The sequence below is a fragment of the Pan troglodytes genome, chromosome 1, assembly GCF_028858775.2.
Source record: "Pan troglodytes isolate AG18354 chromosome 1, NHGRI_mPanTro3-v2.0_pri, whole genome shotgun sequence".
NCBI lineage: Eukaryota > Metazoa > Chordata > Mammalia > Primates > Hominidae > Pan > Pan troglodytes.
The window spans coordinates 87,757,893-87,781,960 of record NC_072398.2 but is presented as its reverse complement, the minus strand read 5'-3'; the positions used below and the strand labels follow the sequence as shown (position 1 = coordinate 87,781,960).

At 64.3% G+C, this 24,068-nt stretch overlaps 17 non-coding genes across 17 annotated transcripts; 7 read left to right on the top strand and 10 right to left on the bottom strand.

Annotated features, from left to right (window-relative positions):
• Positions 1-122: 122 nt before the first annotated feature.
• Positions 123-194, bottom strand: TRNAD-GUC (transfer RNA aspartic acid (anticodon GUC)). The gene has a single exon. It is a non-coding gene; the product is annotated as a tRNA-Asp (tRNA).
• A 631-nt stretch (positions 195-825) lies between these two features.
• Positions 826-908, top strand: TRNAL-CAG (transfer RNA leucine (anticodon CAG)). The gene has a single exon. It is a non-coding gene; the product is annotated as a tRNA-Leu (tRNA).
• Positions 909-2,563: 1,655 nt separating this feature from the next.
• On the top strand, positions 2,564-2,634 carry TRNAG-GCC (transfer RNA glycine (anticodon GCC)). The gene has a single exon. It is a non-coding gene; the product is annotated as a tRNA-Gly (tRNA).
• A 3,902-nt stretch (positions 2,635-6,536) lies between these two features.
• Positions 6,537-6,608, bottom strand: TRNAE-CUC (transfer RNA glutamic acid (anticodon CUC)). Its single transcript has one exon. It is a non-coding gene; the product is annotated as a tRNA-Glu (tRNA).
• Positions 6,609-6,894: 286 nt separating this feature from the next.
• Positions 6,895-6,966, bottom strand: TRNAG-UCC (transfer RNA glycine (anticodon UCC)). The gene has a single exon. It is a non-coding gene; the product is annotated as a tRNA-Gly (tRNA).
• Positions 6,967-7,574: 608 nt separating this feature from the next.
• On the bottom strand, positions 7,575-7,646 carry TRNAD-GUC (transfer RNA aspartic acid (anticodon GUC)). The gene has a single exon. It is a non-coding gene; the product is annotated as a tRNA-Asp (tRNA).
• A 631-nt stretch (positions 7,647-8,277) lies between these two features.
• TRNAL-CAG (transfer RNA leucine (anticodon CAG)) lies at positions 8,278-8,360 on the top strand. Its single transcript has one exon. It is a non-coding gene; the product is annotated as a tRNA-Leu (tRNA).
• Positions 8,361-10,018: 1,658 nt separating this feature from the next.
• Positions 10,019-10,089, top strand: TRNAG-GCC (transfer RNA glycine (anticodon GCC)). Its single transcript has one exon. It is a non-coding gene; the product is annotated as a tRNA-Gly (tRNA).
• A 3,906-nt stretch (positions 10,090-13,995) lies between these two features.
• Positions 13,996-14,067, bottom strand: TRNAE-CUC (transfer RNA glutamic acid (anticodon CUC)). The gene has a single exon. It is a non-coding gene; the product is annotated as a tRNA-Glu (tRNA).
• A 286-nt stretch (positions 14,068-14,353) lies between these two features.
• Positions 14,354-14,425, bottom strand: TRNAG-UCC (transfer RNA glycine (anticodon UCC)). Its single transcript has one exon. It is a non-coding gene; the product is annotated as a tRNA-Gly (tRNA).
• Positions 14,426-15,033: 608 nt separating this feature from the next.
• TRNAD-GUC (transfer RNA aspartic acid (anticodon GUC)) lies at positions 15,034-15,105 on the bottom strand. The gene has a single exon. It is a non-coding gene; the product is annotated as a tRNA-Asp (tRNA).
• Positions 15,106-15,736: 631 nt separating this feature from the next.
• Positions 15,737-15,819, top strand: TRNAL-CAG (transfer RNA leucine (anticodon CAG)). Its single transcript has one exon. It is a non-coding gene; the product is annotated as a tRNA-Leu (tRNA).
• A 1,663-nt stretch (positions 15,820-17,482) lies between these two features.
• On the top strand, positions 17,483-17,553 carry TRNAG-GCC (transfer RNA glycine (anticodon GCC)). The gene has a single exon. It is a non-coding gene; the product is annotated as a tRNA-Gly (tRNA).
• Positions 17,554-21,481: 3,928 nt separating this feature from the next.
• Positions 21,482-21,553, bottom strand: TRNAE-CUC (transfer RNA glutamic acid (anticodon CUC)). The gene has a single exon. It is a non-coding gene; the product is annotated as a tRNA-Glu (tRNA).
• Positions 21,554-21,839: 286 nt separating this feature from the next.
• TRNAG-UCC (transfer RNA glycine (anticodon UCC)) lies at positions 21,840-21,911 on the bottom strand. Its single transcript has one exon. It is a non-coding gene; the product is annotated as a tRNA-Gly (tRNA).
• Positions 21,912-22,519: 608 nt separating this feature from the next.
• On the bottom strand, positions 22,520-22,591 carry TRNAD-GUC (transfer RNA aspartic acid (anticodon GUC)). The gene has a single exon. It is a non-coding gene; the product is annotated as a tRNA-Asp (tRNA).
• A 638-nt stretch (positions 22,592-23,229) lies between these two features.
• Positions 23,230-23,312, top strand: TRNAL-CAG (transfer RNA leucine (anticodon CAG)). Its single transcript has one exon. It is a non-coding gene; the product is annotated as a tRNA-Leu (tRNA).
• The last annotated feature ends 756 nt before the right edge of the window (positions 23,313-24,068 follow it).

Genomic DNA, 24,068 nt, shown 5'->3' with positions numbered 1-24,068 from the left:
AAGGCCAAAGGGCCAGGCAGGCCAGGCCCGAGATGGCGCCCTGCGACTAGCTGGAGGGCGGAGGAAGGAGAAGGAGGGCCCTCAGGCTGGGTCCGAGGCGGCGGCCCAAAAAGCACGGCTGCCTCCCCGTCGGGGAATCGAACCCCGGTCTCCCGCGTGACAGGCGGGGATACTCACCACTATACTAACGAGGACGACGGCGACGGTCGCCGGGACGCCAGACCCCACTCCGACCGCGGACGCCTAGCCCTGCCTTGATCCCCTCCCCCGACGGCAGGGGCCGGGCGCGTGCTCGCCTTCCACGCGCCACCCGCCACCCGCCACACGCCACCCGTCACCTGCCACCCGCCCCCCGCCACCGTTGGCACGACCTACCCCGACACCCAACAAAGCACCCTGCGATCCCGCTGGGACCCGGAGCCGGAGCCGGACCCCGACAGGTACCGGAGCGGCGTGGAACCTCCCCGTGCGCCCTGCCTGCTGTCTCCAAGGCGGGGATCGCGCCGGGGCAGGAAGAGGCCGGGCGAAACAGTCGGGCCGCTGCTCCTAGGACGCGGTGGGCGCACGCCCTGCGGGGTTCGGCGAGCGGAGGCGCGGGGGCTGGGGCGTGCGGCGGCGGCGGCGGCCGGCCGGACGCGGACCCCTTGGGTCCGGGGTGGGGACGCGGGGGCGTCCACGCCAACGCCAGCCGGCTCCGTTCACTTGGCGCCCGCTCCGCCCGCGCGGTCCGTCGGTTGCGCACCGAGCCCAGACAGGCGCCGGCCAAGGGCGCAGGCGTTCGCGCCGGGTCCCAGCCATGCCAGCGGCGACGCGCCCCGGCGCGCCGTCAGGATGGCCGAGCGGTCTAAGGCGCTGCGTTCAGGTCGCAGTCTCCCCTGGAGGCGTGGGTTCGAATCCCACTCCTGACAAGCCGACCTTTTGGCCCGCCCGCCGGAGGGCAACGCCCATGGCAACCCTGGAGCACCTTTGGCCGCTTCCTGCCTTGAGCCCTTGCCCGCTCTGCAGACTCCAGCCCCCTTGAAGCAAGCCTCCAAAACGCCGCCGCTTCTCAGGCACGTCCGTTCTTCCTGCCCACCCGCCGGCTGTCGCAGAAACAGCCCAGGACCATGCGCCAGCGCCCGCGACCCTCTACCAATTGCCCTTCGGACAGACGCCCTCCCCACCACCTCACACGCCCTCTTCCCTGGCCCCACACACAGCGAGCGACCGCGACCACCTTCCACGCTCTTCCCTGCCTATCTCCTCCGCCCGCCTTCTCCTCACTCGCCCAAACAGACACAGCCCAGATTCTTCCCCTATTCCTCCTTTTCCCTCCTTCCTCCCACCGGCCTCCGCCCACCGCCCACCGCCTTGAATCGCCGCTGCGCTGCCCAGAGGCGTCCTGGCCTGCACAGCCCGCCCGGTTTCACCCTCCAACTTCTGACCGCTGAACAGCAGCGAGCGACTCGCTCGTGGAGCCGCACACACGTCTCCCACCAGAGAGGCACGCCATCCAACATCCTGTCCTTTCCTCCGACCCCTCGGACCCCGGCCGCGCATTCCATTCTCCCGACACCCTAGCCAGGTCGCCGATCCCACCTCGCTACCTGTGCTCCCTTCCCGCTAACACCTGCCTGCCGACCCACCTGCAGCCCGGACGCCTGCCGGCCAGAGGCAGCGGGAACCCTGCACACAGCCTGGCAGGCGAGTCCAAACCCGGAAAGACAGCCCACGAGGAATCACGAGCGGAAGCCCTAGATCCCCGTCACCCGCCCACAAACGCCTGGCCCCGCCGGGACCAGCTGTGCGCCACAGCGCATCCCCACGCGGGAAGCCGCGGCCTGGGCCGTCCCAGCCACACCCAGCGCGCCTTCTCCAGGGTCAGCCAGCTGCGGCTCTGCCGAAGCGCTCCTCCGCTCCTTTCTCGCGCTAAAGCCTCCCTACCAGCCCAGGGGGCCGGACCCCAAGTGCGAGCCGGTGGCGTGGGTCAGAGCGCAGGAGCGAGGCGCCCACGGACCTGGTCTGCGTTTCTGAGCCGCACGCCACGGCTGCGAGACCCGTTCCCCATCGCCGCCCCCGCTCGCTGACACACCACCCCCCCCCACCCCCACCTGCAGGTGACACAACTGAGAAGGCCGGTCCGGCGGGGGGGGGGGAGGGGAGGGGGAAAAACATCCCCCAAAAGAAACAAACAAACAATCAAACAAAAACAAAACACAAAAACTTTGGGTCTGTGCCGGGGATCCGCGCTCAGCAAGGCCCGCCACAGCAAACCTGCCCACACGGGCATTCGGGCGCGGGCCACGGCTGGTCCTTCCCCTGGAGACCCCGGCGGGCAGTCTCTCGACCCTGGGCGGCAGAGAAAGCGCAAGATGGGACCAGTCGGCCTCTCTCCCTCGGCTCTCCCTCCGCGCCCCGCCTCAGGTCCCTCGACGTGACGAGAGCCTCCCCTTCTGCTCGCCCCATCGGGCCAGCCTCTCGTGGACGCTCCAATAGGACGGAAGCCCACGGCAGGCTGTGACCAGTGAGCGGCGGCTGGTGGCGAGTTCCGCTGTGCCAGCTTCCGTTGGCGCTTGCCATCGGTGCATGGGTGGTTCAGTGGTAGAATTCTCGCCTGCCACGCGGGAGGCCCGGGTTCGATTCCCGGCCCATGCAGCACGCCCTCCCATTTTGGTGCTGCAGCAGCACCAAGGCGTAGCTGCGCTCGCCTCTGCCGCCTCCTTACACTCGGGGCGCGCGAGCGAGTCCGGCACCGGCTGCGCTCCCACGCGCGACGGCCCTCTGCCCTTTCTTCCGTGCCTCTCTCGACTGACTTAGGGATGAGCCTACCCCCCCGCACCCACACAGCTTGGTGACAACAACCCCTCCAAACAAGAGAGCGCGCCAGACACCAGAACTTGGCAGCCTCCTGGTCCTGTTTCTCTTCATTGCCCTGCCACCGCCTCTGCCCGACGCATTTCACTTCACGGAACACCGCCAGGCACCACGGGCTTGCAGCCACTCGCCCCACCTCTTCTCTTCACAATTCACCGCCTCGACCTCTTTCTCTCTCTCTCTCTCTCTCTCTCTCTCTCTCCCCCTCGCTGGCTCCCCACATCCAGAAAATGATGCCATGGTTGCCCTTCCAGTAGGAAGGAAGTCGCGACTCCAGGGAGTAACTCATCACTTTCCCCTAGTTGGTCACACAGTCCTTAACGCGACCACACGAGTGTACGCGTGGCATGTGCACCGTCTATATTCACCGTGTTCCGGCTACTCCACACTCTCTCCCCTCATTCTGCCGGCACCACCACCGCCATGTGGCAACTCCCAACCTAACCCCAATCCACCACTTTAGTCGAGGAGGCTGCCTTGTTTCTCTCCCTCGGACCTCTTTTCATCTCAGCCCCAGACACCTGCCTGAGACGTGAATGTGCGTCCTGAAGACGGCTTATTTATGTCTCGGGTCCAGTTGCATTCGCTACCCTTTTGGGACGTGGGACGTGGCCTCCAGTCGCTCTGTCACGATGTCTCTCCCACCCTGGGCTGCTTGCCACCTCACCCCAGCCCCACTCCATACTCTGACCGCCCAGCCCAAGCAGCATCCCAGTCTCGCCGGCGCGGGTCCCCTTTGACCACACAGACTTCGTTCCTGCCCAGACCAACCGGCTGAAAATGTACTGTTCCCACCAGCCTTCAGGCTCAGCCCTCCCTCCCCCACCTTTGTCTCACCCCACCCGCCCTTTCACTCACACACACACACTGACACACACACACACACACACACACACTCACACACTCTCTCTCTCTCACTCTCTTTCTCTGTCTCTCACTCTCTCTCTGTCTCTGTGTCTCTATCTCTCTGTCTCTCTCTCTGTCTCTGTCTCTATGTCTCTATCTCTCTGTCTCTCTCGCACAGCCAACTCTCCCTCTCGCCAGCCAACTCTCCCTCTCGCCGTCAATGCCCCTCTCTCAGACGACTCATGTCCCCCAGCCCTGGCCTCCTTCAGCCTCTTCAGACTCACGCCAGCTCCGCCACCAGCTGGGATCCCTCCGACCTATGGCATAGGCAGCCCGCGAGGTGCCCTAACGCCCCGGGCATCTGCACAACCTCCGTTTGACTGGACAGCCTCACTCCCAGACCTGGCCAGCCAGCCCTGTGCACCCCCTGGACACCCTGGACTCCTTCTTCCAGCTCCCAGCACGCGACATGCTTCTCTCCTTTCCTTGGTGTCAGCCCCTTGCCCCGGGCTAGGGTGGACGCCAGCCACGGGAACGGACACCTTCGTCCATCGCTGTCACCCACTGACATCCACCCACATCACGCTGGCAAGCAAGCCAGCCTCCCGTGGGGATGGCAAACATCTCTATCCCCGATAGGGTCTGGTCCCTGCAGGTGATCCGACTGTGCCAAGATCCCACGAATGACACGGGACAGGTTTGTGCAGTTGGTTGGACGTCTACTTTGCCCCTACAGAGGGGTTTTGGCAAGAAGTCGACTGACTTCTGCCATTGACCTGGGGAATCAGCCAAACGATAAGATCAATACGGGTTGAATAGAGGGTTGGAGAACTGGGCTCATCTGTGCTAAGGAGGGGATGGGCAAAAAGTCCCACAGCGAATCTTGGCGCTGGGGATAGGTACCATCTCCACATGTTCCTTGACATTTGGAGAGACGCTAGAGAGTGTAGGTCAGGCAATGGGAAGCAAACTTCGGCTAGAAGTCTATCAGGAACCCCAACCCCGCACATGCGCTTTGGTCAGCCTGGCCGTTGGGTTTTCCCCACGAACTGCTGCATCTCCACGCTTCAATGCCCGTGGCCAGGTTGGTCTGACTAATGGGACCTCTCAAGATTCATTTTCACATCCAGAATAGGCGAGAATCTCAAACCTGTCGACGGTGAGCGGGAGCATGTGTACGCACATGCACGTGTATGTTGCGGGAAGTCAGGGACCCCGAACGGAGGGAGCGGCTGGAGCTGCGGCAGAGGCACGTAAATTGTGAAGATTTCATTTCAATACGGACATTCATCAGTTCCCAAATAATGCTTTTATAATTTCTTACGCCTGTCTTTACTTTAATCTCTTAATCCTGTTATCTTCGTAAGCTGAGGATGTACGTCACCTCAGGACCGCTGTGACAATTGTGTTAACTCTACAAATTGATGGTAAAACATGTGTGTTTGAACAGCATGAAATCAGTGCACCTTGAAAAAGAATAGAATAACAGCGAGATTTAGGGAACAGGGGAAGACAACGGTAAGGTCTGACTGCCTGCGAGGTCGGGCAGAAAGAGCCATATTTTTCTTCTTGCAGAGAGCCTATGAAGGACCTGCAGGTAGGGAAGATGTGGCTAAGACAACCTAAGTGTCCATCGGCCGGGAAATGGATTAACAAAAATGTGGCATATAGACACCATGGAATACTATTTGGCCACAGAAAAGAACGAAATCCTCTGGTCTGCAGCAACAGAGGCGGAGCTAAAGGTCACGATGGAACATCAAACGAGCCGGGCACAGAAAGACAGAGAGGGCGGGTTCTTACTCCAATCCTGGGAGCTCAAAATGTTCACCTTGTGGAGGTAGAGAGTAGAACGATAGACACCAGAGGCTGGAGAGGGTGTGTGGGTGACTGCGGTGAAGAGAGGTTGGTGAAATGGGTCCGAGCATGCGTTTGGATGGAGGGAATACGTTCCAATAACGTTCTACGGCGGAGCAGGGCGACTAGGGGTAACAACGACGTATTAGTGCTTGTTTCCGAAGAGCTCCTGGAAGACAGCACCTGAGATGCTCCCAACAGGTAGAGATGACAGATACCCACGGGATGGATGCCCTACATCCCCTCAGTTGACCATCGATCACTACGCGATGTACACGCGTTACCACGCGTCACAGGAATCCCATGGATATCACGTCCGCATGAAGAAAAACATAGTCATGCTGCCAGGGTGACCGTCGCAGCTCTGCCTCCCTAGCGCCATGGCCCGTGGTCTCGGCTCCTCAAGTTCCGCTGCCATTTCTACCAAAGCCGCTGACACCCGTGGAGCCCAATCACGGATCCCGCGCTCAGGGTCTGGCACGCCTTGGGAAAGCCAGTGCGCTTGCTGACATGAGTGGCTCTGGCGGGTGGCCCAACCATTAGGCGCAGATCCCCCGCAGCCGAGAGAGAAGTGGCCCGTCAGCCACTCGGCTTGGCTTGGCAGAAGCCGCTCCGCTCGAGAGTCCTGGCCCATTCCGCGGCCAGCCGAGAGTTCGAGGGTGGCGGCGGTGGTGGTGGTGGCGGGTCACCTGGCGGCCATGGGAGGAGAAAGCCTGACCTGGCCAGCGGGCTTTGCCGCTGAGAAAGAGTGGGAGCGAGGCGAGCACCTGACAAGGAAGGGCTGTGAAGCTGATGTTGCGAAGGTGGCGCCAGCGAGGCCAAAAGGAGGGATGGGTGAAGGTAGGCGGGGAGCGTTGGGGCGCACGTGGAAGCCGCGGGAGGTTGTGGCTGGGGCGCGGGAGAAGCGAGCGAGCCTGTTGGTCAAAAGGGGAGGTGTGAAGGGGCCTGGCAGTTGGCAGGCAGAGCCAAAGAAGGAAGGCTTCCCTGACCGGGAATCGAACCCGGGCCGCGGCGGTGAGAGCGCCGAATCCTAACCACTAGACCACCAGGGAGAGACGGCTTCCGGGCCCGGCTTGCGCCTCCTGGCCCCAGCGCCTCTGGCCCCAGCACTGGGCGTTACCTTGGCGCCTGTCCCCTGCTTCCGTTTAAAACAAACACCCGCAACCAGCCCCCGCGACGCCGGCGCCAACCGGCCTGCCCTCACGAGCAGCTCTGGCCCTGTTCGCAGCACACCCTCCAAACACCGCGCGCCTCCTTCCCGGGCGCACAGGCACGCAGCCACAGGCCAAGCTGCGACGCGAGCTCCGCGACGGGGACCTCCGCAAAAGGTCCGCCCGCTGCGTTGGCCGGGAATCGAACCCGGGTCAACTGCTTGGAAGGCAGCTATGCTCACCACTATACCACCAACGCCACACGGCGCGGGCAGCCCCGCCACGCCGGCCCGGGGCTCCCACCAGCGCGCCGCCGACGCCCGGGGCAGCCCGGCCCCGACGCCCGGTCCGTCCGCCCGCCCGCAGCTCCGCGCTGCCGCGGCCCCGCCAAAGGCCACCCCGCGCCCCACCGGTGCAAGGCCAGCGCGGCTGCCCCGTTCCGCCCGCCTGCCTCTGGGGGCGCTCTCGCTCCCTCGCCGCCCCGGGCCGCCAGAGCCCTTCCCCACCAGGTGCCCGGCGGGGACACGGCCGGCGCCGACGGGGTCCCCACTCCTCCTCCTCCCACCGGGCGCCGGGCCCTGTGCCTCGCAGAAAGCCTCTTCCGGCACCCACTTTGGGCCGGCAGCTCTCTGGGCGCCGTGGGGGCCAGAGGAGGCCGCCCGGCTGCGGCGACCAAGCCGCGGGCGAGAAGAAAAGGTAGGAGGCCAAGGGGACCCAGGAGGCCCAGGGGGCCCAGAGGGCCCAGGGGGCCAAGGGGCCAGGCAGGCCAGGCCCGAGATGGCGCCCTGCGACTAGCTGGAGGGCGGAGGAAGGAGAAGGAGGGCCCTCAGGCTGGGTCCGAGGCGGCGGCCCAAAAAGCACGGCTGCCTCCCCGTCGGGGAATCGAACCCCGGTCTCCCGCGTGACAGGCGGGGATACTCACCACTATACTAACGAGGACGACGGCGACGGTCGCCGGGACGCCAGACCCCACTCCGACCGCGGACGCCTAGCCCTGCCTTGATCCCCTCCCCCGACGGCAGGGGCCGGGCGCGTGCTCGCCTTCCACGCGCCACCCGCCACCCGCCACACGCCACCCGTCACCTGCCACCCGCCCCCCGCCACCGTTGGCACGACCTACCCCGACACCCAACAAAGCACCCTGCGATCCCGCTGGGACCCGGAGCCGGAGCCGGACCCCGACAGGTACCGGAGCGGCGTGGAACCTCCCCGTGCGCCCTGCCTGCTGTCTCCAAGGCGGGGATCGCGCCGGGGCAGGAAGAGGCCGGGCGAAACAGTCGGGCCGCTGCTCCTAGGACGCGGTGGGCGCACGCCCTGCGGGGTTCGGCGAGCGGAGGCGCGGGGGCTGGGGCGTGCGGCGGCGGCGGCGGCCGGCCGGACGCGGACCCCTTGGGTCCGGGGTGGGGACGCGGGGGCGTCCACGCCAACGCCAGCCGGCTCCGTTCACTTGGCGCCCGCTCCGCCCGCGCGGTCCGTCGGTTGCGCACCGAGCCCAGACAGGCGCCGGCCAAGGGCGCAGGCGTTCGCGCCGGGTCCCAGCCATGCCAGCGGCGACGCGCCCCGGCGCGCCGTCAGGATGGCCGAGCGGTCTAAGGCGCTGCGTTCAGGTCGCAGTCTCCCCTGGAGGCGTGGGTTCGAATCCCACTCCTGACAAGCCGACCTTTTGGCCCGCCCGCCGGAGGGCAACGCCCATGGCAACCCTGGAGCACCTTTGGCCGCTTCCTGCCTTGAGCCCTTGCCCGCTCTGCAGACTCCAGCCCCCTTGAAGCAAGCCTCCAAAACGCCGCCGCTTCTCAGGCACGTCCGTTCTTCCTGCCCACCCGCCGGCTGTCGCAGAAACAGCCCAGGACCATGCGCCAGCGCCCGCGACCCTCTACCAATTGCCCTTCGGACAGACGCCCTCCCCACCACCTCACACGCCCTCTTCCCTGGCCCCACACACAGCGAGCGACCGCGACCACCTTCCACGCTCTTCCCTGCCTATCTCCTCCGCCCGCCTTCTCCTCACTCGCCCAAACAGACACAGCCCAGATTCTTCCCCTATTCCTCCTTTTCCCTCCTTCCTCCCACCGGCCTCCGCCCACCGCCCACCGCCTTGAATCGCCGCTGCGCTGCCCAGAGGCGTCCTGGCCTGCACAGCCCGCCCGGTTTCACCCTCCAACTTCTGACCGCTGAACAGCAGCGAGCGACTCGCTCGTGGAGCCGCACACACGTCTCCCACCAGAGAGGCACGCCATCCAACATCCTGTCCTTTCCTCCGACCCCTCGGACCCCGGCCGCGCATTCCATTCTCCCGACACCCTAGCCAGGTCGCCGATCCCACCTCGCTACCTGTGCTCCCTTCCCGCTAACACCTGCCTGCCGACCCACCTGCAGCCCGGACGCCTGCCGGCCAGAGGCAGCGGGAACCCTGCACACAGCCTGGCAGGCGAGTCCAAACCCGGAAAGACAGCCCACGAGGAATCACGAGCGGAAGCCCTAGATCCCCGTCACCCGCCCACAAACGCCTGGCCCCGCCGGGACCAGCTGTGCGCCACAGCGCATCCCCACGCGGGAAGCCGCGGCCTGGGCCGTCCCAGCCACACCCAGCGCGCCTTCTCCAGGGTCAGCCAGCTGCGGCTCTGCCGAAGCGCTCCTCCGCTCCTTTCTCGCACTAAAGCCTCCCTACCAGCCCAGGGGGCCGGACCCCAAGTGCGAGCCGGTGGCGTGGGTCAGAGCGCAGGAGCGAGGCGCCCACGGACCTGGTCTGCGTTTCTGAGCCGCACGCCACGGCTGCGAGACCCGTTCCCCATCGCCGCCCCCGCTCGCTGACACACCACCCCCCACCCCACCCCCACCTGCAGGTGACACAACTGAGAAGGCCGGTCCGGCGGGGGGGGGGGGAGGGGAGGGAGAAAAACATCCCCCAAAAGAAACAAACAAACAATCAAACAAAAACAAAACACAAAAACTTTGGGTCTGTGCCGGGGATCCGCGCTCAGCAAGGCCCGCCACAGCAAACCTGCCCACACGGGCATTCGGGCGCGGGCCACGGCTGGTCCTTCCCCTGGAGACCCCGGCGGGCAGTCTCTCGACCCTGGGCGGCAGAGAAAGCGCAAGATGGGACCAGTCGGCCTCTCTCCCTCGGCTCTCCCTCCGCGCCCCGCCTCAGGTCCCTCGACGTGACGAGAGCCTCCCCTTCTGCTCGCCCCATCGGGCCAGCCTCTCGTGGACGCTCCAATAGGACGGAAGCCCACGGCAGGCTGTGACCAGTGAGCGGCGGCTGGTGGCGAGTTCCGCTGTGCCAGCTTCCGTTGGCGCTTGCCATCGGTGCATGGGTGGTTCAGTGGTAGAATTCTCGCCTGCCACGCGGGAGGCCCGGGTTCGATTCCCGGCCCATGCAGCACGCCCTCCCATTTTGGTGCTGCAGCAGCACCAAGGCGTAGCTGCGCTCGCCTCTGCCGCCTCCTTACACTCGGGGCGCGCGAGCGAGTCCGGCACCGGCTGCGCTCCCACGCGCGACGGCCCTCTGCCCTTTCTTCCGTGCCTCTCTCGACTGACTTAGGGATGAGCCTACCCCCCCGCACCCACACAGCTTGGTGACAACAACCCCTCCAAACACGAGAGCGCGCCAGACACCAGAACTTGGCAGCCTCCTGGTCCTGTTTCTCTTCATTGCCCTGCCACCGCCTCTGCCCGACGCATTTCACTTCACGGAACACCGCCAGGCACCACGGGCTTGCAGCCACTCGCCCCACCTCTTCTCTTCACAATTCACCGCCTCGACCTCTTTCTCTCTCTCTCTCTCTCTCTCTCTCTCTCTCCCCCTCGCTGGCTCCCCACATCCAGAAAATGATGCCATGGTTGCCCTTCCAGTAGGAAGGAAGTCGCGACTCCAGGGAGTAACTCATCACTTTCCCCTAGTTGGTCACACAGTCCTTAACGCGACCACACGAGTGTACGCGTGGCATGTGCACCGTCTATATTCACCGTGTTCCGGCTACTCCACACTCTCTCCCCTCATTCTGCCGGCACCACCACCGCCATGTGGCAACTCCCAACCTAACCCCAATCCACCACTTTAGTCGAGGAGGCTGCCTTGTTTCTCTCCCTCGGACCTCTTTTCATCTCAGCCCCAGACACCTGCCTGAGACGTGAATGTGCGTCCTGAAGACGGCTTATTTATGTCTCGGGTCCAGTTGCATTCGCTACCCTTTTGGGACGTGGGACGTGGCCTCCAGTCGCTCTGTCACGATGTCTCTCCCACCCTGGGCTGCTTGCCACCTCACCCCAGCCCCACTCCATACTCTGACCGCCCAGCCCAAGCAGCATCCCAGTCTCGCCGGCGCGGGTCCCCTTTGACCACACAGACTTCGTTCCTGCCCAGACCAACCGGCTGAAAATGTACTGTTCCCACCAGCCTTCAGGCTCAGCCCTCCCTCCCCCACCTTTGTCTCACCCCACCCGCCCTTTCACTCACACACACACACTGACACACACACACACACACACACACACACTCACACACTCTCTCTCTCTCTCACTCTCTTTCTCTGTCTCTCACTCTCTCTCTGTCTCTGTGTCTCTATCTCTCTGTCTCTCTCTCTGTCTCTGTCTCTATGTCTCTATCTCTCTGTCTCTCTCGCACAGCCAACTCTCCCTCTCGCCAGCCAACTCTCCCTCTCGCCGTCAATGCCCCTCTCTCAGACGACTCATGTCCCCCAGCCCTGGCCTCCTTCAGCCTCTTCAGACTCACGCCAGCTCCGCCACCAGCTGGGATCCCTCCGACCTATGGCATAGGCAGCCCGCGAGGTGCCCTAACGCCCCGGGCATCTGCACAACCTCCGTTTGACTGGACAGCCTCACTCCCAGACCTGGCCAGCCAGCCCTGTGCACCCCCTGGACACCCTGGACTCCTTCTTCCAGCTCCCAGCACGCGACATGCTTCTCTCCTTTCCTTGGTGTCAGCCCCTTGCCCCGGGCTAGGGTGGACGCCAGCCACGGGAACGGACACCTTCGTCCATCGCTGTCACCCACTGACATCCACCCACATCACGCTGGCAAGCAAGCCAGCCTCCCGTGGGGATGGCAAACATCTCTATCCCCGATAGGGTCTGGTCCCTGCAGGTGATCCGACTGTGCCAAGATCCCACGAATGACACGGGACAGGTTTGTGCAGTTGGTTGGACGTCTACTTTGCCCCTACAGAGGGGTTTTGGCAAGAAGTCGACTGACTTCTGCCATTGACCTGGGGAATCAGCCAAACGATAAGATCAATACGGGTTGAATAGAGGGTTGGAGAACTGGGCTCATCTGTGCTAAGGAGGGGATGGGCAAAAAGTCCCACAGCGAATCTTGGCGCTGGGGATAGGTACCATCTCCACATGTTCCTTGACATTTGGAGAGACGCTAGAGAGCGTAGGTCAGGCAATGGGAAGCAAACTTCGGCTAGAAGTCTATCAGGAACCCCAACCCCGCACATGCGCTTTGGTCAGCCTGGCCGTTGGGTTTTCCCCACGAACTGCTGCATCTCCACGCTTCAATGCCCGTGGCCAGGTTGGTCTGACTAATGGGACCTCTCAAGATTCATTTTCACATCCAGAATAGGCGAGAATCTCAAACCTGTCGACGGTGAGCGGGAGCATGTGTACGCACATGCACGTGTATGTTGCGGGAAGTCAGGGACCCCGAACGGAGGGAGCGGCTGGAGCTGCGGCAGAGGCACGTAAATTGTGAAGATTTCATTTCAATACGGACATTCATCAGTTCCCAAATAATGCTTTTATAATTTCTTACGCCTGTCTTTACTTTAATCTCTTAATCCTGTTATCTTCGTAAGCTGAGGATGTACGTCACCTCAGGACCGCTGTGACAATTGTGTTAACTCTACAAATTGATGGTAAAACATGTGTGTTTGAACAGCATGAAATCAGTGCACCTTGAAAAAGAATAGAATAACAGCGAGTTTTAGGGAACAGGGGAAGACAACGGTAAGGTCTGACTGCCTGCGAGGTCGGGCAGAAAGAGCCATATTTTTCTTCTTGCAGAGAGCCTATGAAGGACCTGCAGGTAGGGAAGATGTGGCTAAGACAACCTAAGTGTCCATCGGCCGGGAAATGGATTAACAAAAATGTGGCATATAGACACCATGGAATACTATTTGGCCACAGAAAAGAACGAAATCCTCTGGTCTGCAGCAACAGAGGCGGAGCTAAAGGTCACGATGGAACATCAAACGAGCCGGGCACAGAAAGACAGAGAGGGCGGGTTCTTACTCCAATCCTGGGAGCTCAAAATGTTCACCTTGTGGAGGTAGAGAGTAGAACGATAGACACCAGAGGCTGGAGAGGGTGTGTGGGTGACTGCGGTGAAGAGAGATTGGTGAAATGGGTCCGAGCATGCGTTTGGATGGAGGGAATACGTTCCAATAACGTTCTACGGCGGAGCAGGGCGACTAGGGGTAACAACGACGTATTAGTGCTTGTTTCCGAAGAGCTCCTGGAAGACAGCACCTGAGATGCTCCCAACAGGTAGAGATGACAGATACCCACGGGATGGATGCCCTACATCCCCTCAGTTGACCATCGATCACTACGCGATGTACACGCGTTACCACGCGTCACAGGAATCCCATGGATATCACGTCCGCATGAAGAAAAACATAGTCATGCTGCCAGGGTGACCGTCGCAGCTCTGCCTCCCTAGCGCCATGGCCCGTGGTCTCGGCTCCTCAAGTTCCGCTGCCATTTCTACCAAAGCCGCTGACACCCGTGGAGCCCAATCACGGATCCCGCGCTCAGGGTCTGGCACGCCTTGGGAAAGCCAGTGCGCTTGCTGACATGAGTGGCTCTGGCGGGTGGCCCAACCATTAGGCGCAGATCCCCCGCAGCCGAGAGAGAAGTGGCCCGTCAGCCACTCGGCTTGGCTTGGCAGAAGCCGCTCCGCTCGAGAGTCCTGGCCCATTCCGCGGCCAGCCGAGAGTTCGAGGGTGGCGGCGGTGGTGGTGGTGGCGGGTCACCTGGCGGCCATGGGAGGAGAAAGCCTGACCTGGCCAGCGGGCTTTGCCGCTGAGAAAGAGTGGGAGCGAGGCGAGCACCTGACAAGGAAGGGCTGTGAAGCTGATGTTGCGAAGGTGGCGCCAGCGAGGCCAAAAGGAGGGATGGGTGAAGGTAGGCGGGGAGCGTTGGGGCGCACGTGGAAGCCGCGGGAGGTTGTGGCTGGGGCGCGGGAGAAGCGAGCGAGCCTGTTGGTCAAAAGGGGAGGTGTGAAGGGGCCTGGCAGTTGGCAGGCAGAGCCAAAGAAGGAAGGCTTCCCTGACCGGGAATCGAACCCGGGCCGCGGCGGTGAGAGCGCCGAATCCTAACCACTAGACCACCAGGGAGAGACGGCTTCCGGGCCCGGCTTGCGCCTCCTGGCCCCAGCGCCTCTGGCCCCAGCACTGGGCGTTACCTTGGCGCCTGTCCCCTGCTTCCGTTTAAAACAAACACCCGCAACCAGCCCCCGCGACGCCGGCGCCAACCGGCCTGCCCTCACGAGCAGCTCTGGCCCTGTTCGCAGCACACCCTCCAAACACCGCGCGCCTCCTTCCCGGGCGCACAGGCACGCAGCCACAGGCCAAGCTGCGACGCGAGCTCCGCGACGGGGACCTCCGCAAAAGGTCCGCCCGCTGCGTTGGCCGGGAATCGAACCCGGGTCAACTGCTTGGAAGGCAGCTATGCTCACCACTATACCACCAACGCCACACGGCGCGGGCAGCCCCGCCACGCCGGCCCGGGGCTCCCACCAGCGCGCCGCCGACGCCCGGGGCAGCCCGGCCCCGACGCCCGGTCCGTCCGCCCGCCCGCAGCTCCGCGCTGCCGCGGCCCCGCCAAAGGCCACCCCGCGCCCCACCGGTGCAAGGCCAGCGCGGCTGCCCCGTTCCGCCCGCCTGCCTCTGGGGGCGCTCTCGCTCCCTCGCCGCCCCGGGCCGCCAGAGCCCTTCCCCACCAGGTGCCCGGCGGGGACACGGCCGGCGCCGACGGGGTCCCCACTCCTCCTCCTCCCACCGGGCGCCGGGCCCTGTGCCTCGCAGAAAGCCTCTTCCGGCACCCACTTTGGGCCGGCAGCTCTCTGGGCGCCGTGGGGGCCAGAGGAGGCCGCCCGGCTGCGGCGACCAAGCCGCGGGCGAGAAGAAAAGGTAGGAGGCCAAGGGGACCCAGGAGGCCCAGGGGGCCCAGAGGGCCCAGGGGGCCAAGGGGCCAGGCAGGCCAGGCCCGAGATGGCGCCCTGCGACTAGCTGGAGGGCGGAGGAAGGAGAAGGAGGGCCCTCAGGCTGGGTCCGAGGCGGCGGCCCAAAAAGCACGGCTGCCTCCCCGTCGGGGAATCGAACCCCGGTCTCCCGCGTGACAGGCGGGGATACTCACCACTATACTAACGAGGACGACGGCGACGGTCGCCGGGACGCCAGACCCCACTCCGACCGCGGACGCCTAGCCCTGCCTTGATCCCCTCCCCCGACGGCAGGGGCCGGGCGCGTGCTCGCCTTCCACGCGCCACCCGCCACCCGCCACACGCCACCCGTCACCTGCCACCCGCCCCCCGCCACCGTTGGCACGACCTACCCCGACACCCAACAAAGCACCCTGCGATCCCGCTGGGACCCGGAGCCGGAGCCGGACCCCGACAGGTACCGGAGCGGCGTGGAACCTCCCCGTGCGCCCTGCCTGCTGTCTCCAAGGCGGGGATCGCGCCGGGGCAGGAAGAGGCCGGGCGAAACAGTCGGGCCGCTGCTCCTAGGACGCGGTGGGCGCACGCCCTGCGGGGTTCGGCGAGCGGAGGCGCGGGGGCTGGGGCGTGCGGCGGCGGCGGCGGCCGGCCGGACGCGGACCCCTTGGGTCCGGGGTGGGGACGCGGGGGCGTCCACGCCAACGCCAGCCGGCTCCGTTCACTTGGCGCCCGCTCCGCCCGCGCGGTCCGTCGGTTGCGCACCGAGCCCAGACAGGCGCCGGCCAAGGGCGCAGGCGTTCGCGCCGGGTCCCAGCCATGCCAGCGGCGACGCGCCCCGGCGCGCCGTCAGGATGGCCGAGCGGTCTAAGGCGCTGCGTTCAGGTCGCAGTCTCCCCTGGAGGCGTGGGTTCGAATCCCACTCCTGACAAGCCGACCTTTTGGCCCGCCCGCCGGAGGGCAACGCCCATGGCAACCCTGGAGCACCTTTGGCCGCTTCCTGCCTTGAGCCCTTGCCCGCTCTGCAGACTCCAGCCCCCTTGAAGCAAGCCTCCAAAACGCCGCCGCTTCTCAGGCACGTCCGTTCTTCCTGCCCACCCGCCGGCTGTCGCAGAAACAGCCCAGGACCATGCGCCAGCGCCCGCGACCCTCTACCAATTGCCCTTCGGACAGACGCCCTCCCCACCACCTCACACGCCCTCTTCCCTGGCCCCACACACAGCGAGCGACCGCGACCACCTTCCACGCTCTTCCCTGCCTATCTCCTCCGCCCGCCTTCTCCTCACTCGCCCAAACAGACACAGCCCAGATTCTTCCCCTATTCCTCCTTTTCCCTCCTTCCTCCCACCGGCCTCCGCCCACCGCCCACCGCCTTGAATCGCCGCTGCGCTGCCCAGAGGCGTCCTGGCCTGCACAGCCCGCCCGGTTTCACCCTCCAACTTCTGACCGCTGAACAGCAGCGAGCGACTCGCTCGTGGAGCCGCACACACGTCTCCCACCAGAGAGGCACGCCATCCAACATCCTGTCCTTTCCTCCGACCCCTCGGACCCCGGCCGCGCATTCCATTCTCCCGACACCCTAGCCAGGTCGCCGATCCCACCTCGCTACCTGTGCTCCCTTCCCGCTAACACCTGCCTGCCGACCCACCTGCAGCCCGGACGCCTGCCGGCCAGAGGCAGCGGGAACCCTGCACACAGCCTGGCAGGCGAGTCCAAACCCGGAAAGACAGCCCACGAGGAATCACGAGCGGAAGCCCTAGATCCCCGTCACCCGCCCACAAACGCCTGGCCCCGCCGGGACCAGCTGTGCGCCACAGCGCATCCCCACGCGGGAAGCCGCGGCCTGGGCCGTCCCAGCCACACCCAGCGCGCCTTCTCCAGGGTCAGCCAGCTGCGGCTCTGCCGAAGCGCTCCTCCGCTCCTTTCTCGCGCTAAAGCCTCCCTACCAGCCCAGGGGGCCGGACCCCAAGTGCGAGCCGGTGGCGTGGGTCAGAGCGCAGGAGCGAGGCGCCCACGGACCTGGTCTGCGTTTCTGAGCCGCACGCCACGGCTGCGAGACCCGTTCCCCATCGCCGCCCCCGCTCGCTGACACACCACCCCCCACCCCACCCCCACCTGCAGGTGACACAACTGAGAAGGCCGGTCCGGCGGGGGGGGGGGGGGGGGAGGGGAGGGGGAAAAACATCCCCCAAAAGAAACAAACAAACAATCAAACAAAAACAAAACACAAAAACTTTGGGTCTGTGCCGGGGATCCGCGCTCAGCAAGGCCCGCCACAGCAAACCTGCCCACACGGGCATTCGGGCGCGGGCCACGGCTGGTCCTTCCCCTGGAGACCCCGGCGGGCAGTCTCTCGACCCTGGGCGGCAGAGAAAGCGCAAGATGGGACCAGTCGGCCTCTCTCCCTCGGCTCTCCCTCCGCGCCCCGCCTCAGGTCCCTCGACGTGACGAGAGCCTCCCCTTCTGCTCGCCCCATCGGGCCAGCCTCTCGTGGACGCTCCAATAGGACGGAAGCCCACGGCAGGCTGTGACCAGTGAGCGGCGGCTGGTGGCGAGTTCCGCTGTGCCAGCTTCCGTTGGCGCTTGCCATCGGTGCATGGGTGGTTCAGTGGTAGAATTCTCGCCTGCCACGCGGGAGGCCCGGGTTCGATTCCCGGCCCATGCAGCACGCCCTCCCATTTTGGTGCTGCAGCAGCACCAAGGCGTAGCTGCGCTCGCCTCTGCCGCCTCCTTACACTCGGGGCGCGCGAGCGAGTCCGGCACCGGCTGCGCTCCCACGCGCGACGGCCCTCTGCCCTTTCTTCCGTGCCTCTCTCGACTGACTTAGGGATGAGCCTACCCCCCCGCACCCACACAGCTTGGTGACAACAACCCCTCCAAACAAGAGAGCGCGCCAGACACCAGAACTTGGCAGCCTCCTGGTCCTGTTTCTCTTCATTGCCCTGCCACCGCCTCTGCCCGACGCATTTCACTTCACGGAACACCGCCAGGCACCACGGGCTTGCAGCCACTCGCCCCACCTCTTCTCTTCACAATTCACCGCCTCGACCTCTTTCTCTCTCTCTCTCTCTCTCTCTCTCTCTCTCTCTCTCTCTCTCTCTCTCTCTCCCCCTCGCTGGCTCCCCACATCCAGAAAATGATGCCATGGTTGCCCTTCCAGTAGGAAGGAAGTCGCGACTCCAGGGAGTAACTCATCACTTTCCCCTAGTTGGTCACACAGTCCTTAACGCGACCACACGAGTGTACGCGTGGCATGTGCACCGTCTATATTCACCGTGTTCCGGCTACTCCACACTCTCTCCCCTCATTCTGCCGGCACCACCACCGCCATGTGGCAACTCCCAACCTAACCCCAATCCACCACTTTAGTCGAGGAGGCTGCCTTGTTTCTCTCCCTCGGACCTCTTTTCATCTCAGCCCCAGACACCTGCCTGAGACGTGAATGTGCGTCCTGAAGACGGCTTATTTATGTCTCGGGTCCAGTTGCATTCGCTACCCTTTTGGGACGTGGGACGTGGCCTCCAGTCGCTCTGTCACGATGTCTCTCCCACCCTGGGCTGCTTGCCACCTCACCCCAGCCCCACTCCATACTCTGACCGCCCAGCCCAAGCAGCATCCCAGTCTCGCCGGCGCGGGTCCCCTTTGACCACACAGACTTCGTTCCTGCCCAGACCAACCGGCTGAAAATGTACTGTTCCCACCAGCCTTCAGGCTCAGCCCTCCCTCCCCCACCTTTGTCTCACCCCACCCGCCCTTTCACTCACACACACACACTGACACACACACACACACACACACACACACTCACACACTCTCTCTCTCTCTCACTCTCTTTCTCTGTCTCTCACTCTCTCTCTGTCTCTGTGTCTCTATCTCTCTGTCTCTCTCTCTGTCTCTGTCTCTATGTCTCTATCTCTCTGTCTCTCTCGCACAGCCAACTCTCCCTCTCGCCAGCCAACTCTCCCTCTCGCCGTCAATGCCCCTCTCTCAGACGACTCATGTCCCCCAGCCCTGGCCTCCTTCAGCCTCTTCAGACTCACGCCAGCTCCGCCACCAGCTGGGATCCCTCCGACCTATGGCATAGGCAGCCCGCGAGGTGCCCTAACGCCCCGGGCATCTGCACAACCTCCGTTTGACTGGACAGCCTCACTCCCAGACCTGGCCAGCCAGCCCTGTGCACCCCCTGGACACCCTGGACTCCTTCTTCCAGCTCCCAGCACGCGACATGCTTCTCTCCTTTCCTTGGTGTCAGCCCCTTGCCCCGGGCTAGGGTGGACGCCAGCCACGGGAACGGACACCTTCGTCCATCGCTGTCACCCACTGACATCCACCCACATCACGCTGGCAAGCAAGCCAGCCTCCCGTGGGGATGGCAAACATCTCTATCCCCGATAGGGTCTGGTCCCTGCAGGTGATCCGACTGTGCCAAGATCCCACGAATGACACGGGACAGGTTTGTGCAGTTGGTTGGACGTCTACTTTGCCCCTACAGAGGGGTTTTGGCAAGAAGTCGACTGACTTCTGCCATTGACCTGGGGAATCAGCCAAACGATAAGATCAATACGGGTTGAATAGAGGGTTGGAGAACTGGGCTCATCTGTGCTAAGGAGGGGATGGGCAAAAAGTCCCACAGCGAATCTTGGCGCTGGGGATAGGTACCATCTCCACATGTTCCTTGACATTTGGAGAGACGCTAGAGAGCGTAGGTCAGGCAATGGGAAGCAAACTTCGGCTAGAAGTCTATCAGGAACCCCAACCCCGCACATGCGCTTTGGTCAGCCTGGCCGTTGGGTTTTCCCCACGAACTGCTGCATCTCCACGCTTCAATGCCCGTGGCCAGGTTGGTCTGACTAATGGGACCTCTCAAGATTCATTTTCACATCCAGAATAGGCGAGAATCTCAAACCTGTCGACGGTGAGCGGGAGCATGTGTACGCACATGCACGTGTATGTTGCGGGAAGTCAGGGACCCCGAACGGAGGGAGCGGCTGGAGCTGCGGCAGAGGCACGTAAATTGTGAAGATTTCATTTCAATACGGACATTCATCAGTTCCCAAATAATGCTTTTATAATTTCTTACGCCTGTCTTTACTTTAATCTCTTAATCCTGTTATCTTCGTAAGCTGAGGATGTACGTCACCTCAGGACCGCTGTGACAATTGTGTTAACTCTACAAATTGATGGTAAAACATGTGTGTTTGAACAGCATGAAATCAGTGCACCTTGAAAAAGAATAGAATAACAGCGAGATTTAGGGAACAGGGGAAGACAACGGTAAGGTCTGACTGCCTGCGAGGTCGGGCAGAAAGAGCCATATTTTTCTTCTTGCAGAGAGCCTATGAAGGACCTGCAGGTAGGGAAGATGTGGCTAAGACAACCTAAGTGTCCATCGGCCGGGAAATGGATTAACAAAAATGTGGCATATAGACACCATGGAATACTATTTGGCCACAGAAAAGAACGAAATCCTCTGGTCTGCAGCAACAGAGGCGGAGCTAAAGGTCACGATGGAACATCAAACGAGCCGGGCACAGAAAGACAGAGAGGGCGGGTTCTTACTCCAATCCTGGGAGCTCAAAATGTTCACCTTGTGGAGGTAGAGAGTAGAACGATAGACACCAGAGGCTGGAGAGGGTGTGTGGGTGACTGCGGTGAAGAGAGGTTGGTGAAATGGGTCCGAGCATGCGTTTGGATGGAGGGAATACGTTCCAATAACGTTCTACGGCGGAGCAGGGCGACTAGGGGTAACAACGACGTATTAGTGCTTGTTTCCGAAGAGCTCCTGGAAGACAGCACCTGAGATGCTCCCAACAGGTAGAGATGACAGATACCCACGGGATGGATGCCCTACATCCCCTCAGTTGACCATCGATCACTACGCGATGTACACGCGTTACCACGCGTCACAGGAATCCCATGGATATCACGTCCGCATGAAGAAAAACATAGTCATGCTGCCAGGGTGACCGTCGCAGCTCTGCCTCCCTAGCGCCATGGCCCGTGGTCTCGGCTCCTCAAGTTCCGCTGCCATTTCTACCAAAGCCGCTGACACCCGTGGAGCCCAATCACGGATCCCGCGCTCAGGGTCTGGCACGCCTTGGGAAAGCCAGTGCGCTTGCTGACATGAGTGGCTCTGGCGGGTGGCCCAACCATTAGGCGCAGATCCCCCGCAGCCGAGAGAGAAGTGGCCCGTCAGCCACTCGGCTTGGCTTGGCAGAAGCCGCTCCGCTCGAGAGTCCTGGCCCATTCCGCGGCCAGCCGAGAGTTCGAGGGTGGCGGCGGTGGTGGTGGTGGCGGGTCACCTGGCGGCCATGGGAGGAGAAAGCCTGACCTGGCCAGCGGGCTTTGCCGCTGAGAAAGAGTGGGAGCGAGGCGAGCACCTGACAAGGAAGGGCTGTGAAGCTGATGTTGCGAAGGTGGCGCCAGCGAGGCCAAAAGGAGGGATGGGTGAAGGTAGGCGGGGAGCGTTGGGGCGCACGTGGAAGCCGCGGGAGGTTGTGGCTGGGGCGCGGGAGAAGCGAGCGAGCCTGTTGGTCAAAAGGGGAGGTGTGAAGGGGCCTGGCAGTTGGCAGGCAGAGCCAAAGAAGGAAGGCTTCCCTGACCGGGAATCGAACCCGGGCCGCGGCGGTGAGAGCGCCGAATCCTAACCACTAGACCACCAGGGAGAGACGGCTTCCGGGCCCGGCTTGCGCCTCCTGGCCCCAGCGCCTCTGGCCCCAGCACTGGGCGTTACCTTGGCGCCTGTCCCCTGCTTCCGTTTAAAACAAACACCCGCAACCAGCCCCCGCGACGCCGGCGCCAACCGGCCTGCCCTCACGAGCAGCTCTGGCCCTGTTCGCAGCACACCCTCCAAACACCGCGCGCCTCCTTCCCGGGCGCACAGGCACGCAGCCACAGGCCAAGCTGCGACGCGAGCTCCGCGACGGGGACCTCCGCAAAAGGTCCGCCCGCTGCGTTGGCCGGGAATCGAACCCGGGTCAACTGCTTGGAAGGCAGCTATGCTCACCACTATACCACCAACGCCACACGGCGCGGGCAGCCCCGCCACGCCGGCCCGGGGCTCCCACCAGCGCGCCGCCGACGCCCGGGGCAGCCCGGCCCCGACGCCCGGTCCGTCCGCCCGCCCGCAGCTCCGCGCTGCCGCGGCCCCGCCAAAGGCCACCCCGCGCCCCACCGGTGCAAGGCCAGCGCGGCTGCCCCGTTCCGCCCGCCTGCCTCTGGGGGCGCTCTCGCTCCCTCGCCGCCCCGGGCCGCCAGAGCCCTTCCCCACCAGGTGCCCGGCGGGGACACGGCCGGCGCCGACGGGGTCCCCACTCCTCCTCCTCCCACCGGGCGCCGGGCCCTGTGCCTCGCAGAAAGCCTCTTCCGGCACCCACTTTGGGCCGGCAGCTCTCTGGGCGCCGTGGGGGCCAGAGGAGGCCGCCCGGCTGCGGCGACCAAGCCGCGGGCGAGAAGAAAAGGTAGGAGGCCAAGGGGACCCAGGAGGCCCAGGGGGCCCAGAGGGCCCAGGGGGCCAAGGGGCCAGGCAGGCCAGGCCCGAGATGGCGCCCTGCGACTAGCTGGAGGGCGGAGGAAGGAGAAGGAGGGCCCTCAGGCTGGGTCCGAGGCGGCGGCCCAAAAAGCACGGCTGCCTCCCCGTCGGGGAATCGAACCCCGGTCTCCCGCGTGACAGGCGGGGATACTCACCACTATACTAACGAGGACGACGGCGACGGTCGCCGGGACGCCAGACCCCACTCCGACCGCGGACGCCTAGCCCTGCCTTGATCCCCTCCCCCGACGGCAGGGGCCGGGCGCGTGCTCGCCTTCCACCCGCCACCCGCCACCCGCCACCCGCCACACGCCACCCGTCACCTGCCACCCGCCCCCCGCCACCGTTGGCACGACCTACCCCGACACCCAACAAAGCACCCTGCGATCCCGCTGGGACCCGGAGCCGGAGCCGGACCCCGACAGGTACCGGAGCGGCGTGGAACCTCCCCGTGCGCCCTGCCTGCTGTCTCCAAGGCGGGGATCGCGCCGGGGCAGGAAGAGGCCGGGCGAAACAGTCGGGCCGCTGCTCCTAGGACGCGGTGGGCGCACGCCCTGCGGGGTTCGGCGAGCGGAGGCGCGGGGGCTGGGGCGTGCGGCGGCGGCGGCGGCCGGCCGGACGCGGACCCCTTGGGTCCGGGGTGGGGACGCGGGGGCGTCCACGCCAACGCCAGCCGGCTCCGTTCACTTGGCGCCCGCTCCGCCCGCGCGGTCCGTCGGTTGCGCACCGAGCCCAGACAGGCGCCGGCCAAGGGCGCAGGCGTTCGCGCCGGGTCCCAGCCATGCCAGCGGCGACGCGCCCCGGCGCGCCGTCAGGATGGCCGAGCGGTCTAAGGCGCTGCGTTCAGGTCGCAGTCTCCCCTGGAGGCGTGGGTTCGAATCCCACTCCTGACAAGCCGACCTTTTGGCCCGCCCGCCGGAGGGCAACGCCCATGGCAACCCTGGAGCACCTTTGGCCGCTTCCTGCCTTGAGCCCTTGCCCGCTCTGCAGACTCCAGCCCCCTTGAAGCAAGCCTCCAAAACGCCGCCGCTTCTCAGGCACGTCCGTTCTTCCTGCCCACCCGCCGGCTGTCGCAGAAACAGCCCAGGACCATGCGCCAGCGCCCGCGACCCTCTACCAATTGCCCTTCGGACAGACGCCCTCCCCACCACCTCACACGCCCTCTTCCCTGGCCCCACACACAGCGAGCGACCGCGACCACCTTCCACGCTCTTCCCTGCCTATCTCCTCCGCCCGCCTTCTCCTCACTCGCCCAAACAGACACAGCCCAGATTCTTCCCCTATTCCTCCTTTTCCCTCCTTCCTCCCACCGGCCTCCGCCCACCGCCCACCGCCTTGAATCGCCGCTGCGCTGCCCAGAGGCGTCCTGGCCTGCACAGCCCGCCCGGTTTCACCCTCCAACTTCTGACCGCTGAACAGCAGCGAGCGACTCGCTCGTGGAGCCGCACACACGTCTCCCACCAGAGAGGCACGCCATCCAACATCCTGTCCTTTCCTCCGACCCCTCGGACCCCGGCCGCGCATTCCATTCTCCCGACACCCTAGCCAGGTCGCCGATCCCACCTCGCTACCTGTGCTCCCTTCCCGCTAACACCTGCCTGCCGACCCACCTGCAGCCCGGACGCCTGCCGGCCAGAGGCAGCGGGAAC